A 12,920-nucleotide genomic window follows, 5' to 3' on the forward strand; every position below is an offset into this window, starting at 1 on the left:
GTGAGATAGACCATGCAAAAATAGGATTTTAATACAGGTTGAGTATCCCTTATCCAAAATGCTTGGGACCAGAGGTATTTTGGATATGGGATTTTTCCGTATTTTGGAATAATTGCATACCATAATGAGATATCATGGTGATGGGACCTAAATCTAAGCACAGAATGCATTTATGTTTCATATACACCTTATACACACAGCCAGAAGGTAATTTTAGCCAATATTTTTTATAACTTTGTGCATTAAACAAAGTGTGTCTACATTCACACAATTCATTTATGTTTTATATACACCTTATACACACAGCCTGAAGGTCATTTAATACAATATTTTTAATAACTTTGTGTATTAAACAAAGTTTGTGTACATTGAGCTATCAAAAAACAAAGGTTTCACTATCTCACTCTCACTCAAAAAAGTCCGTATTTCGGAATATTCCGTATTTCGGAATATTTGGATATGGGATACTCAACCTGTACCTACCGGTAAATCCTTTTCTCTTAGTCCGTAGAGGATGCTGGGGTCACATCAAGAACAATGGGGTATAGACGGGATCCGCAGGAGACATGGGCACTTTAAGACTTTGAATGGGTGTGAACTGGCTCCTCCCTCTATGCCCCTCCTCCAGACTCCAGTTACAGGAACTGTGCCCAGGGAGACGGACATTTCGAGGAAAGGATTTATTGTTAATCCACGGTGAACATTTTACCAGCTCACACCACAAACATGCCGCAGAACGTGGCATTCCACAGAATACAAGCCAACAGCATGAACAATTGCAGCACCTGGCTGACAAGAAACGTAACACAACATGTGTGTAACCACAATTAATCACGGCAGATATAGTACGCACTGGGACGGACGCCCAGCATCCTCTACGGACTAAGAGAAAAGGATTTACCGGTAGGTATTAAAATCCTATTTTCTTATACGTCCTAGAGGATGCTGGGGTCACATCAAGAACCATGGGGTTATACCAAAGCTCTAGAATGGGCGGGAGAGTGCGGACGACTCTGCAGTACCGAATGACCAAACGTGAGGTCAACTTCGGCCAAGATATTAAACTGTATTACTTAGCCAAATTGTTTGCTAAAAGGCCACTGGCAAAGTTGCAATGCCGAGACTCCCCGGTCAACCGCCCCGGACGAGCCCACCTTTCTAGTAGATTGGGCCTTCACCTATTTCGGTAACAGCAATCCTGCCGTGAGATGAGCATGCTGAATCGTACCACAGATCCAGCGCGCAACGGTCTGCTTGGAAGCAGGACACCCAATCATGTTGGGAGCAAACAGGACAAAAAGAGCCTGTGTTCCTAAACGGAGCCGTCCTGGCGACATAAATTTTCAAAAACTCTGACCACATGCAGAGACTGACTCAGCGAAGGCGTCGGTAGTCACAGGCACCACAATAGGTTGGTACATGTGGAAAGAAGAAACCACCTTCGGTAGAAATTGTTGACGAGTTTCCAACTCTGCTCTATCTTCATGGAAGATCAAATAAGGTCTCTTGTGAGACCCGGCCGTTAACTCAGACACTCGCCTTGTGTATGCCCAGGCCAACCTGACGACCACTTTCCAAGTGAGGAAATTCACTCCTCCTTACTTAAAAGGTTCAAACCAACGTGACTGAAGGAATTGCAACACCCCATTAATATCTCTTGGTGCCACTGGGGCACAAATGGAGGTTGGATGTGCAACACACCCTTCACGAGAGTCTGAATTTCTGGAAGGGAGGCCAATTGTTTCTGAAAGAAAACAGACAAGGCTGAAATCTGAACCTTAATTGAGCCCAATTTTAGGCCGGCATCCACACCTGATTGTAGAAAACGTCCTAGCTGAAAACTCAGCCATAGGAGTCTTCTTGGATTCACACCAAGAAACTTATTTTCTCCAAATACGGTAGTAATGTTTAGATATTACCCCCTTTCTAGCCGAATAAGTGTGGAGAACTAATTCCGTGGGAATACCCTTACGGACTAGGATTTGGCTGTTAACCGCCATGTCGTCAAACGTAGCGCGATAAGTCCTAATACACGCACGGCCCCTGCCATAACAGGTCCTTGCGCAAAGGAAAAAGCCAGGGATCTCCTATGAGTAATTCCTGAGATCTGGATACCAAGCTCTCCTTGGCCAGACTGGGACCATGAGGCTTGCTCGAATTTCCTTTTTATGAACCCAGAACTTTTGGAACGAGAGAAAACATAGGGAATACATATACCGACTGAAAACACCACGGTGTCACCAATGCATTCACTGTTCCTATTTGAGGGTCCCTTGACCTGGAACTCTGAAGCTTCTTGTTGAGACGAGATGCCATCATTCCTACTTGAGGAAATCCCAACGACATGTCACCTCTTCGAATGCTACTTGGAGGAGGTCTCCCCAATCCTGGATGGAGATCGTGTCTGCTGAGGAAGTCTGCTTCCCAGTTGTCCACTCCTGGAACGAACATCGCCGACAGAGTGCTTGTATGTTTTTCCGCCCAGCGGAAAATCCTTATGGTTTCTGCCATTGCTGTTCTGCTTTTCGTTTGTAGAAAACCGTTGTAAAACGGCCCCTAACTCTAGACCGTGTATGTGGTGACAAATTTCCTAACTTGACCATCTTCCTTGGAAGTTTTCCCCCTGTGTGACTGCCCCCCCGCCTCGGAGGCTTGCATCCGTGGTCGCTAGGACCCAGTCCTGGATCTCGAACCTGTGCCCCTCTAGGATGGTGAGAACTGCGCAGCCACCACAGGAGTGAGATTCTGGTCTTGGAAGACAGGATTATCATCCGGTGTATGTGTAGGTGGGAACCGGACCACTTGTCCAACAGGACCCACTGGAACACCCTGGCATGGAACCTGCCAAACTGAGTGGCCTCGTAGGCCGAAACCATCTTTTCCAGCAACCGAATGTATTGATGAATTGACACTCTTGCTGGTCTCGGAATTTGTTTGACCAGACTCTGGATCTCCAGAGCCTTTTCCCCTGGAAGAAAAAACTCTCTGTAGCTCTTCTAGTATTATTCCCAAAACCGACATCCTTGTCGTTGGGACCAACAGTGATTCCGGCAAGTTCAGGAGCCAACCATGTTGTTGAAGAACTGTCAGGGAGAGAGCAATGATTTGCACCAACTGGTTCCTTGACCTCGCCGTTATCAGGGGACCGTCCCAGTACGGGATAATTGTGACTCCTTGCTAGAGACAGAGAACCATCATTACCGCCATCACCCTGGTGAAAATCCTTGGAGCCGTGGACAGACCAAACAGCAACGTCTGAAATTGGTAATGACAACCCTGAATTGCAAACCTCAGGTAAGCCTAATGCGGAGGGAAATGTAATTAGGCCTCCGTTATGTCTACTGAGACCATGAAAAAAAACTCCTTTTTTTTCCAGATTGGAAATCACTGCTCTGAGAGATTCCATCTTGGATTTGAATTTCTTTAAGTAGAAATTGAAGGATTTCAGATTTAGGATTGGTCTGACCGAGCCGTCTGGCTTCGGGACCACGAAGAGGCTTGAATAAAAGCCTTCTCCCTGTTGTGACAGGGGAAACCAGACCTGATCCTGATACAACCTTTCGACGTGGCCCCACCAGTGTGGGCTCCCGCAAGAGAGTCCCAGCGTCATGCGGTGGATGTGGCAGAGAACAGAGGATGATCTCTTCTCCTGTGATCTTGAAGAGGTTGCGGACCTCTTCACATTTCTCCTTCCTCTACCTGCAAAGAAAAGGAAATCTGTATCTATTGGGCCGAAATGACTGCATCCGACAATGATGTGTCATCATCCGTAGTGAGGGAACATAGGGCATGAAGGCGGACTTACCAGCGGCAGCTGTCAAGATCAAATTAACTAGGCCGTCCCAAACCAGGCTTCACCTTCATAGGGAAGAGACTTCTTCTCGGAGTCAGCATCAGCATTGCATTGGTGAATCCACAACGCCCTCCTAGCCGAGACGGGCCATGAAATTGGCCCGTGAACCCAAGAGTCCTATATCCCTTGCAGTCGCACGAAAGTATGCTGCAGTGTCCTTGATATGACCCAACATAAGGAGTATCCCATCTCTCCCCAGGGTAACTACATCGGATGACAAGGTACCCGACCATATTTGAATACTACTACTCCCCCATGCGCATGTCATGGCAGGTCTAACTATGTCCCGACCTAGGGTTTGGGAGATGTTATTTAATTCAATTTACAGAGCATATCATAACACATTCCATGCTAACACACTCACATGGCCAAGATATGATCAGTCACGTTTGTTCTCTACACAATTATTATATTTTTTTCTTTTTTATTTGTTCAATCACGTGCACAATATTGGACTGGATATAATTTTTATCCAATCCTCTTCATTTTTTAATTTTTCTTTTCACTTCATGTGACACACAGTCCACTTCATAATCTTAGGGTTATGATTAGAATTTAAACACAATGGACATTCTATTACAACACTATCACACTCCAAGTTAGTAACAGTCCCAATTCATGTATATGTGTGCGCGTGCGTGCATACACATATATGCATATATGCATGCATGTTGATGTGCATGCATACTCACACTCATTTTTTCAATTTGTACTTATTCACATAGAATATTTTTTGCATGAAATGGTTAATGCGATTATACACTAAATCCTTATAGATGTACACATGAGTATATATATATATATATATATATATATATGCGTATATATATATATATATATGGATATTAAAATCACTCTAAATCTAGCATATGAGGTTTTTTTATCTATATAAAAAATATCTCCAGATCCATATATTTGGTATCAAGGTACCTAGATATGCAGCACTAAGATATGAATTAATAATATCTATATTATATTTCAATGATTTGAAGTATATTTGATCTCTCTAATCTGCCCCTTTATGTGTTTTACCTATAAAATCATCATCCTTTTCCTTTCACCCACAATCGTGTGTTTTCCTTTAAAATATAGGCCCTCATTCCGAGTTGTTCGCTCGCAAGGCGATTTCAGCAGAGTTACACACGCTAAGCCGCCGCCTACTGGGAGTGAATCTAAACTTCTTAAATGTGCGACCGATGTATGCGCATTTTTGCGATCAAAAACGAGTTAGCAGTTTCTGAGTAACTCCAGACTTACTCTGCCTGTGCGATCAGTTCAGTGCTTTTCGGTCCCGGCTGACGTCAGAAACACACCCAGCGTTCGGCCAAGCACTCCCACCGTTTCTCCAGACACGCCTGCGTTTTTTCCGGAAACGGTAGCGTTTTCAGCCACACGCCCATAAAACGCCATACATCCGCCCAGTAACACCCATTTCCTGTCAATCACAATGCGATCGCCGGAGCGATGAAAAAGCCGTGAGTAAAATTACTTTCTTCATAGTAAAGTTACTTGGCGCATGCGCAGTGCGAACATTACGCATGCGCACTAAGAGAATTCTCACTGCGATGCGATGAAAAATACCGAGCGAACAACTCGGAATGAGGGCCATAGTGTATTTGAGTATGGGAATAACGGGTAGTACTACTAGGTGCAATTCTAATGAACATGATTTGGCCTCTCCTTTACTTATTCTAATCTATAGGGTTAACTTTCAAGATGGTAATGAATGCATACTCTACAATTATTATTATATAGAAATTGATGTATCCTTTAAAACACGTTGATGATAAAGTAGTGTATATAATTACTAATTACCAACTTGTCTGCATAGATGATGCAATAAACATCTTTAGAATTTTAGATATGGAGTGGGTAATAGAGCCGATAGATTTAATATTGGACCAATAGTTGCTCTGACTAACCCGCTATTCTCACAAATCCTTTCAATATCCCCCCTATTCCCTCTGTTATTAATACCACCATGATCAGGAAAGACTTAATAAAATTGATTGGTAAAACTGAATGACAGTTTATAACCATCATTTCTCAATTAAAATCATTATACGACACCACCTGTGTTTATTAGATAATGAAACACACTGACAGCTGAGCGGTGGCATGACGCTTAAATAAGCGGACTCAGACTCTTAACGATACGCTGGTGATCAAGCCCTTTTGGTGAAACGTACGTGCAGCTGTATCGTTGTACTCTCCACAGCTCCTTCTGCAGGAGGACGCTGGAGCAGACGGCACGTGAAGCAAATCCTGAGAGCGGGGAAGAGTGCCGGGCCGTACGCTGGCCGCAGCCGGCGGTCCAGTAACATAGTGATCATGCAATAGAATTCATTTTAAACTAATGACTTTCTTCCTAGAACAAACGCTCCCCGGTTAGCACGTGCAGTGTTTAAGGGTGGATAGGAATGTGTGTTTGAATTAAAGCCAATTATGGCCAGCACACGAGTCCTTCACCTTATTGTGTGATACAATTGATACATTTGTGTCCCATATGCTTATCCATATGTTTGGTTGTAAAAATGAAACATGAGATGCTTCACTAAACTTTATATATTTGATGAGTGGGATATATTATCTTGATCTCTTCTAACAGTGCTTTTTAGAAAAAATATATATGATGATGTGATTTATCAATGTGGCTTCTATGTAGTTAAAATGTTGCCAATAGTGGCCTCACTAAACTCTATATACCTGATGAGTGGGATATATTAACTTGATCTCTTCCAACAATGTTCTAAAAAAAAAAATAAGAATTTACTTACCGATAATTCTATTTCTCGTAGTCCGTAGTGGATGCTGGGGACTCCGTCAGGACCATGGGGAATAGCGTCTCCGCAGGAGACAGGGCACAAAAGTAAAAGCTTTAGGATCAGGTGGTGTGCACTGGCTCCTCCCCCTATGACCCTCCTCCAAGCCTCAGTTAGGATACTGTGCCCGGACGAGCGTACATAATAAGGAAGGATTTTGAATCCCGGGTAAGACTCATACCAGCCACACCAATCACACTGTACAACCTGTGATATGAACCCAGTTAACAGCATGATAACAGCGGAGCCTCTGAAAAGATGGCTCACAACAATAATAACCCGATTTTTGTAACAATAACTATGTACAAGTATTGCAGACAATCCGCACTTGGGATGGGCGCCCAGCATCCACTACGGACTACGAGAAATAGAATTATCGGTAAGTAAATTCTTATTTTCTCTAACGTCCTAAGTGGATGCTGGGGACTCCGTCAGGACCATGGGGATTATACCAAAGCTCCCAAACGGGCGGGAGAGTGCGGATGACTCTGCAGCACCGAGTGAGAGAACTCCAGGTCCTCCTCAGCCAGGGTGTGCCCCTGACCAAGTAGCAGCTCGGCAAAGTTGTAAAGCCGAGACCCCTCGGGCAGCCGCCCAAGATGAGCCCACCTTCCTTGTGGAATGGGCATTTACATATTTTGGCTGTGGCAGGCCTGCCACAGAATGTGCAAGCTGAATTGTACTACACATCCAACTAGCAATCGTCTGCTTAGAAGCAAGAGCACCCAGTTTGTTGGGTGCATACAGGATAACAGCCAGTCAGTTTTCCTGACTCCAGCCGTCCTGGAAACCTATATTTTCAGGGCCCTGACAACATCTAGCAACTTGGAGTCCTCCAAGTCCCTAGTAGCCGCAGGTACCACAATAAGCTGGTTCAGGTGAAACGCTGACACCACCTTAGGGAGAAACTGGGGACGAGTCCGCAGCTCTGCCCTGTCCGAATGGACAATCAGATATGGGCTTTTGTGAGACAAAGCCGCCAATTCTGACACTCGCCTGGCCGAGGCCAGGGCCAACATCATGGTCACTTTCCATGTGAGATATTTCAAATCCACAGATTTGAGCGGTTTAAACCAATGTGATTTGAGGAATCCCAGAACTACGTTGAGATCCCACAGTGCCACTGGAGGCACAAAAGGGGGTTGTATATGCAGTACTCCCTTGACAAACTTCTGGACTTCAGGAACTGAAGCCAATTCTTTCTGGAAGAAAATCGACAGGGCCGAAATTTGAACCTTAATGGACCCCAATTTGAGGCCCATAGACACTCCTGTTTGCAGGAAATGCAGGAATCGACCGAGTTGAAATTTCTTCGTGGGGCCTTCCTGGCCTCACACCACGCAACATATTTTCGCCACATGTGGTGATAATGTTGTGCGGTCACCTCCTTCCTGGCTTTGACCAGGGTAGGAATGACCTCTTCCGGAATGCCTTTTTCCCTTAGGATCCGGCGTTCAACCGCCATGCCGTCAAACGCAGCCGCGGTAAGTCTTGGAACAGACATGGTACTTGCTGAAGCAAGTCCCTTCTTAGCGGCAGAGGCCATGAGTCCTCTGTGAGCATCTCTTGAAGTTCCGGGTACCAAGTCCTTCTTGGCCAATCCGGAGCCACGAGTATAGTTCTTACTCCTCTACGTCTTATAATTCTCAGTACCTTAGGTATGAGAAGCAGAGGAGGGAACACATACACCGACTGGTACACCCACGGTGTTACCAGAACGTCCACAGCTATTGCCTGAGGGTCTCTTGACCTGGCGCAATACCTGTCCAGTTTTTTGTTCAGGCGGGACGCCATCATGTCCACCTTTGGTCTTTCCCAACGGTTCACAATCATGTGGAAGACTTCCCGATGAAGTCCCCACTCTCCCGGGTGGAGGTCGTGCTGAGGAAGTCTGCTTCCCAGTTGTCCACTCCCGGAATGAACACTGCTGACAGTGCTATCACATGATTTTCCGCCCAGCGAAGAATCCTTGCAGTTTCTGCCATTGTCCTCCTGCTTCTTGTGCCGCCCTGTCTGTTTACGTGGGCGACTGCCGTGATGTTGTCCCACTGGATCAATACCGGCTGACCTTGAAGCAGAGGTCTTGCTAAGCTTAGAGCATTGTAAATTGCTCTTAGCTCCAGTATATTTATGTGGAGAGAAGTCTCCAAACTTGATCACACTCCCTGGAAATTTTTTCCTTGTGTGACTGCTCCCCAGCCTTTCAGGCTGGCATCCGTGGTCACCAGGACCCAGTCCTGAATGCCGAATCTGTGGCCCTTTAGTAGATGAGCACTCTGCAGCCACCACAGAAGAGACACCCTTGTCCTTGGAGGCAGGGTTATCCGCTGATGCATCTGAAGATGCGATCCGGACCATTTTTCCAGCAGATCCCACTGAAAAGTTCTTGCGTGAAATCTGCCGAATGGAATCGCTTCGTAAGAAGCCACCATTTTTCCCAGGACCCTTGTGCAATGATGCACTGACACTTTTCCTGGTTTTGGGAGGTTCCTGACTAGCTCAGATAACTCCCTGGCTTTCTCCTCCGGGAGAAACACCTTTTTCTGGACTGTGTCCAGAATCATCCCTAGGAACAGCAGACGTGTCGTCGGAGACAGCTGCGATTTTGGAATATTTAGAATCCACCCGTGCTGTCGTAGAACTACTTGAGATAGTGCTACTCCGACCTCCAACTGTTCTCTGGACCTTGCCCTTATCAGGAGATCGTCCAAGTAAGGGATAATTAAGACGCCTTTTCTTTGAAGAAGAATCATCATTTCGGCCATTACCTTGGTAAAGACCCGGGGTGCCGTGGACAATCCAAACGGCAGCGTCTGAAACTGATAGTGACAGTTTTGTACCACGAACCTGAGGTACCCTTGGTGAGAAGGGCAAATTGGGACATGGAGGTAAGCATCCTTGATGTCCAGGGACACCATATAGTCCCCTTCTTCCTGGTTCGCTATCACTGCTCTGAGTGACTCCATCTTGATTTGAACCTTTGTATGTAAGTGTTCAAATATTTCAGATTTAGAATAGGTCTCACCGAGCCGTCTGGCTTCAGTACCACAATATAGTGTGGAATAATACCCCTTTCCTTGTTGTAGGAGGGGTACTTTGATTATCACCTGCTGGGAATACAGCTTGTGAATTGTTTCCAATACTGCCTCCCTGTCGGAGGGAGACGTTGGTAAAGCAAACTTCAGGAACCTGCGAGGGGGAGACGTCTCGAATTTCCAATCTGTACCCCTGGGATACTACTTGTAGGATCCAGGGGTCCACTTGCGAGTGAGCCCACTGCGTGCTGAAACTCTTGAGACGACCCCCCACCGCACCTGTTTGTACGGCCCCAGCGTCATGCTGAGGACTTGGCAGAAGCGGTGGAAGGCTTCTGTTCCTGGGAATGGGCTGCCTGCTGCAGTCTTCTTCCCTTACCTCTATCCCTGGGCAGATATGACTGGCCTTTTGCCCGCTTGCCCTTATGGGGACGAAAGGACTGAGGCTGAAAAGACGATGTCTTTTTCTGCTGAGATGTGACTTGGGGTAAAAAAGGTGGATTTTCCAGCTGTTGCCGTGGCCACCAGGTCCGATGGACCGACCCCAAATAACTCCTCCCCTTTATACGGCAATACTTCCATGTGCCGTTTGGAATCTGCATCACCTGACCACTGTCGTGTCCATAAACATCTTCTGGCAGATATGGACATCGCACTTACTCTTGATGCCAGAGTGCAAATATCCCTCTGTGCATCTCGCATATATAGAAATGCATCCTTTAAATGCTCTATAGTCAATAAAATACTGTCCCTGTCAAGGGTATCAATATTTCCAGTCAGGGAATCCGACCAAGCCACCCCAGCGCTGCCCATCCAGGCTGAGGCGATCGCTGGTCGCAGTATAACACCAGTATGTGTGTATATACTTTTTAGGATATTTTCCAGCCTCCTATCAGTTGGCTCCTTGAGGGCGGCCGTATCTGATAAGCGTGTGAGCGCCTTATCCACCCTAAGGGGTGTTTCCCAACGCGCCATAACTTCTGGCGGGAAAGGGTATAACGCCAATAATTTTCTATCGGGGGAAACCCACGCATCATCACACACTTCATTTAATTTATCTGATTCAGGAAAAACCACATGTAGTTTTTTCACACTCCACATAATACCCTTTTTTGTGGTACTTGTAGTATCAGAAATATGTAACATCTCCTTCATTGCCCTTAACAAGTAACGTGTGGCCCTAAAGGAAAATACGTTTGTTTCTTCACCGTCGACACTGGAGTCAGTGTCCGTGTCTGTGTCTGTGTCGACCGACTGAGGTAAAAAGACGTTTTAACGCCCCTGACGGTGTTTGAGACGCCTGGACAGGTACTAATTGGTTTGCCGGCCGTCTCATGTCGTCAACCGACCTTGCAGCGTGTTGACATTATCACGTAATTCCTTAAATAAGCCATCCATTCCGGTGTCGACTCCCTAGAGAGTGACATCACCATTACAGGCAATTGCTCCGCCTCCTCACCAACATCGTCCTCATACATGTCGACACACACGTACCGACACACAGCACACACACAGGGAATGCTCTGATAGAGGACAGGACCCCACTAGCCCTTTGGGGAGACAGAGGGAGAGTTTGCCAGCACACACCAAAAACGCTATATTATACAGGGACAACCTTTATATAAGTGTTTTTCCCTTATAGCATTTTAATATATATAGTCATATCGCCAAATAAGTGCCCCCCCTCTCTGTTTTAACCCTGTTTCTGTAGTGCAGTGCAGGGGAGAGCCTGGGAGCCTTCCCACCAGCATTTCTGTGAGGGAAAATGGCGCTGTGTGCTGAGGAGAATAGGCCCCGCCCCCTTTTCGGTGGGCTTCTTCTCCCGTTTTTCTGAGACCTGGCAGGGGTTAAATACATCCATATAGCCCCCAGGGGCTATATGTGATGTATTTTTAGCCAGAATAAGGTACTATCATTGCTGCCCAGGGCGCCCCCCCCCAGCGCCCTGCACCCTCAGTGACCGCTGCTATGAAGTGTGCTGACAACAATGGCGCACAGCTGCAGTGCTGTGCGCTACCTTATGAAGACTGAAAAGTCTTCTGCCGCCGGTTTCTGGACCTCTTCACTTTTCGGCATCTGCAAGGGGGTCGGCGGCACGGCTCCGGGACGAACCCCAGGGTGAGACCTGTGTTCCGACTCCCTCTGGAGCTAATGGTGTCCAGTAGCCTAAGAAGCCAATCCATCCTGCACGCAGGTGAGTTCACTTCTCTCCCCTAAGTACCTCGATGCAGTGAGCCTGTTGCCAGCAGGACTCACTGAAAATAAAAAAACCTAACAAAACTTTTACTCTAAGCAGCTCTTTAGGAGAGCCACCTAGATTGCACCCTTCTCGGCCGGGCACAAAAATCTAACTGAGGCTTGGAGGAGGGTCATAGGGGGAGGAGCCAGTGCACACCACCTGATCCTAAAGCTTTTACTTTTGTGCCCTGTCTCCTGCGGAGCCGCTATTCCCCATGGTCCTGACGGAGTCCCCAGCATCCACTTAGGACGTCAGAGAAAATATATGATGATGTGATTTATCAATGTGGTTTCTATACAGTTAAAATGTTGCCAATTATGGCCGGTACACTGGTTATGAATCTCTAAAACTCCCCCTCTCTCTTTGTTTTTTGATATAATCAATAGATTTATGTCATGTATATTTCCTCATATGCATGGTGATAAAAATGCAATTTAGGATGCTTTAGGAAATGGTATTGATCCAATGATAAATGCTTTCCAAATATATGGATATAAGCTTATTAACTCTATTTAAGTAAGATAGAAGGGGGCAATCTCCTGTTGAATTATATATACATGGGGATTCTGTAGATTTCCAGATTGGAGGAGGTGTTCTATCGCCATGGTGTGCAGTAAATATCAGCCTTGAAGAGGGTTTTCTTTCTCCAGGCTAAGACACTTTGCCTTTCCTTCTACACCTTCCTTCACAGGTGCTCTCCCGGCCCCGCGGCGCATTTGAGCTCTGCAATGCCAGAGGTAACAGGGCTCACCTAACACCGATTACGGGGGCACGGGTGAACACTGCAGTCTTATACTCCATCAGCATAACAACGACCCTACTCTCACTCCTCCTTCGCTCCAGTGGATGAGGAGGGGAAGCAGATGGGAGCGATTGTACTTTATGCTGTACTATATTCTATATCTAGAGAATAAGCTACATGGTGCGGAGTATAGTAAACTGAATGAGCACTTTATGAATAATTGCACTTA

At 46.1% G+C, this 12,920-nt stretch overlaps 1 protein-coding gene and 1 long non-coding RNA gene across 3 annotated transcripts in view; one reads left to right on the forward strand and one right to left on the reverse strand.

Moving 5' to 3' along the window:
• Positions 1 to 12,920, forward strand: part of LOC135056257 (uncharacterized) — a 68,327-nt gene that overhangs the window by 34,791 nt on the left and 20,616 nt on the right. The window lies entirely within an intron of this gene.
• ARL16 (ADP ribosylation factor like GTPase 16) overlaps positions 1 to 12,920 on the reverse strand; it is a 56,161-nt gene that overhangs the window by 1,658 nt on the left and 41,583 nt on the right. The gene's annotated exons all lie outside the window — the stretch shown is intronic.

This window comes from Pseudophryne corroboree, chromosome 3 (genome assembly GCF_028390025.1).
Source record: "Pseudophryne corroboree isolate aPseCor3 chromosome 3, aPseCor3.hap2, whole genome shotgun sequence".
NCBI classification, from domain to species: domain Eukaryota; kingdom Metazoa; phylum Chordata; class Amphibia; order Anura; family Myobatrachidae; genus Pseudophryne; species Pseudophryne corroboree.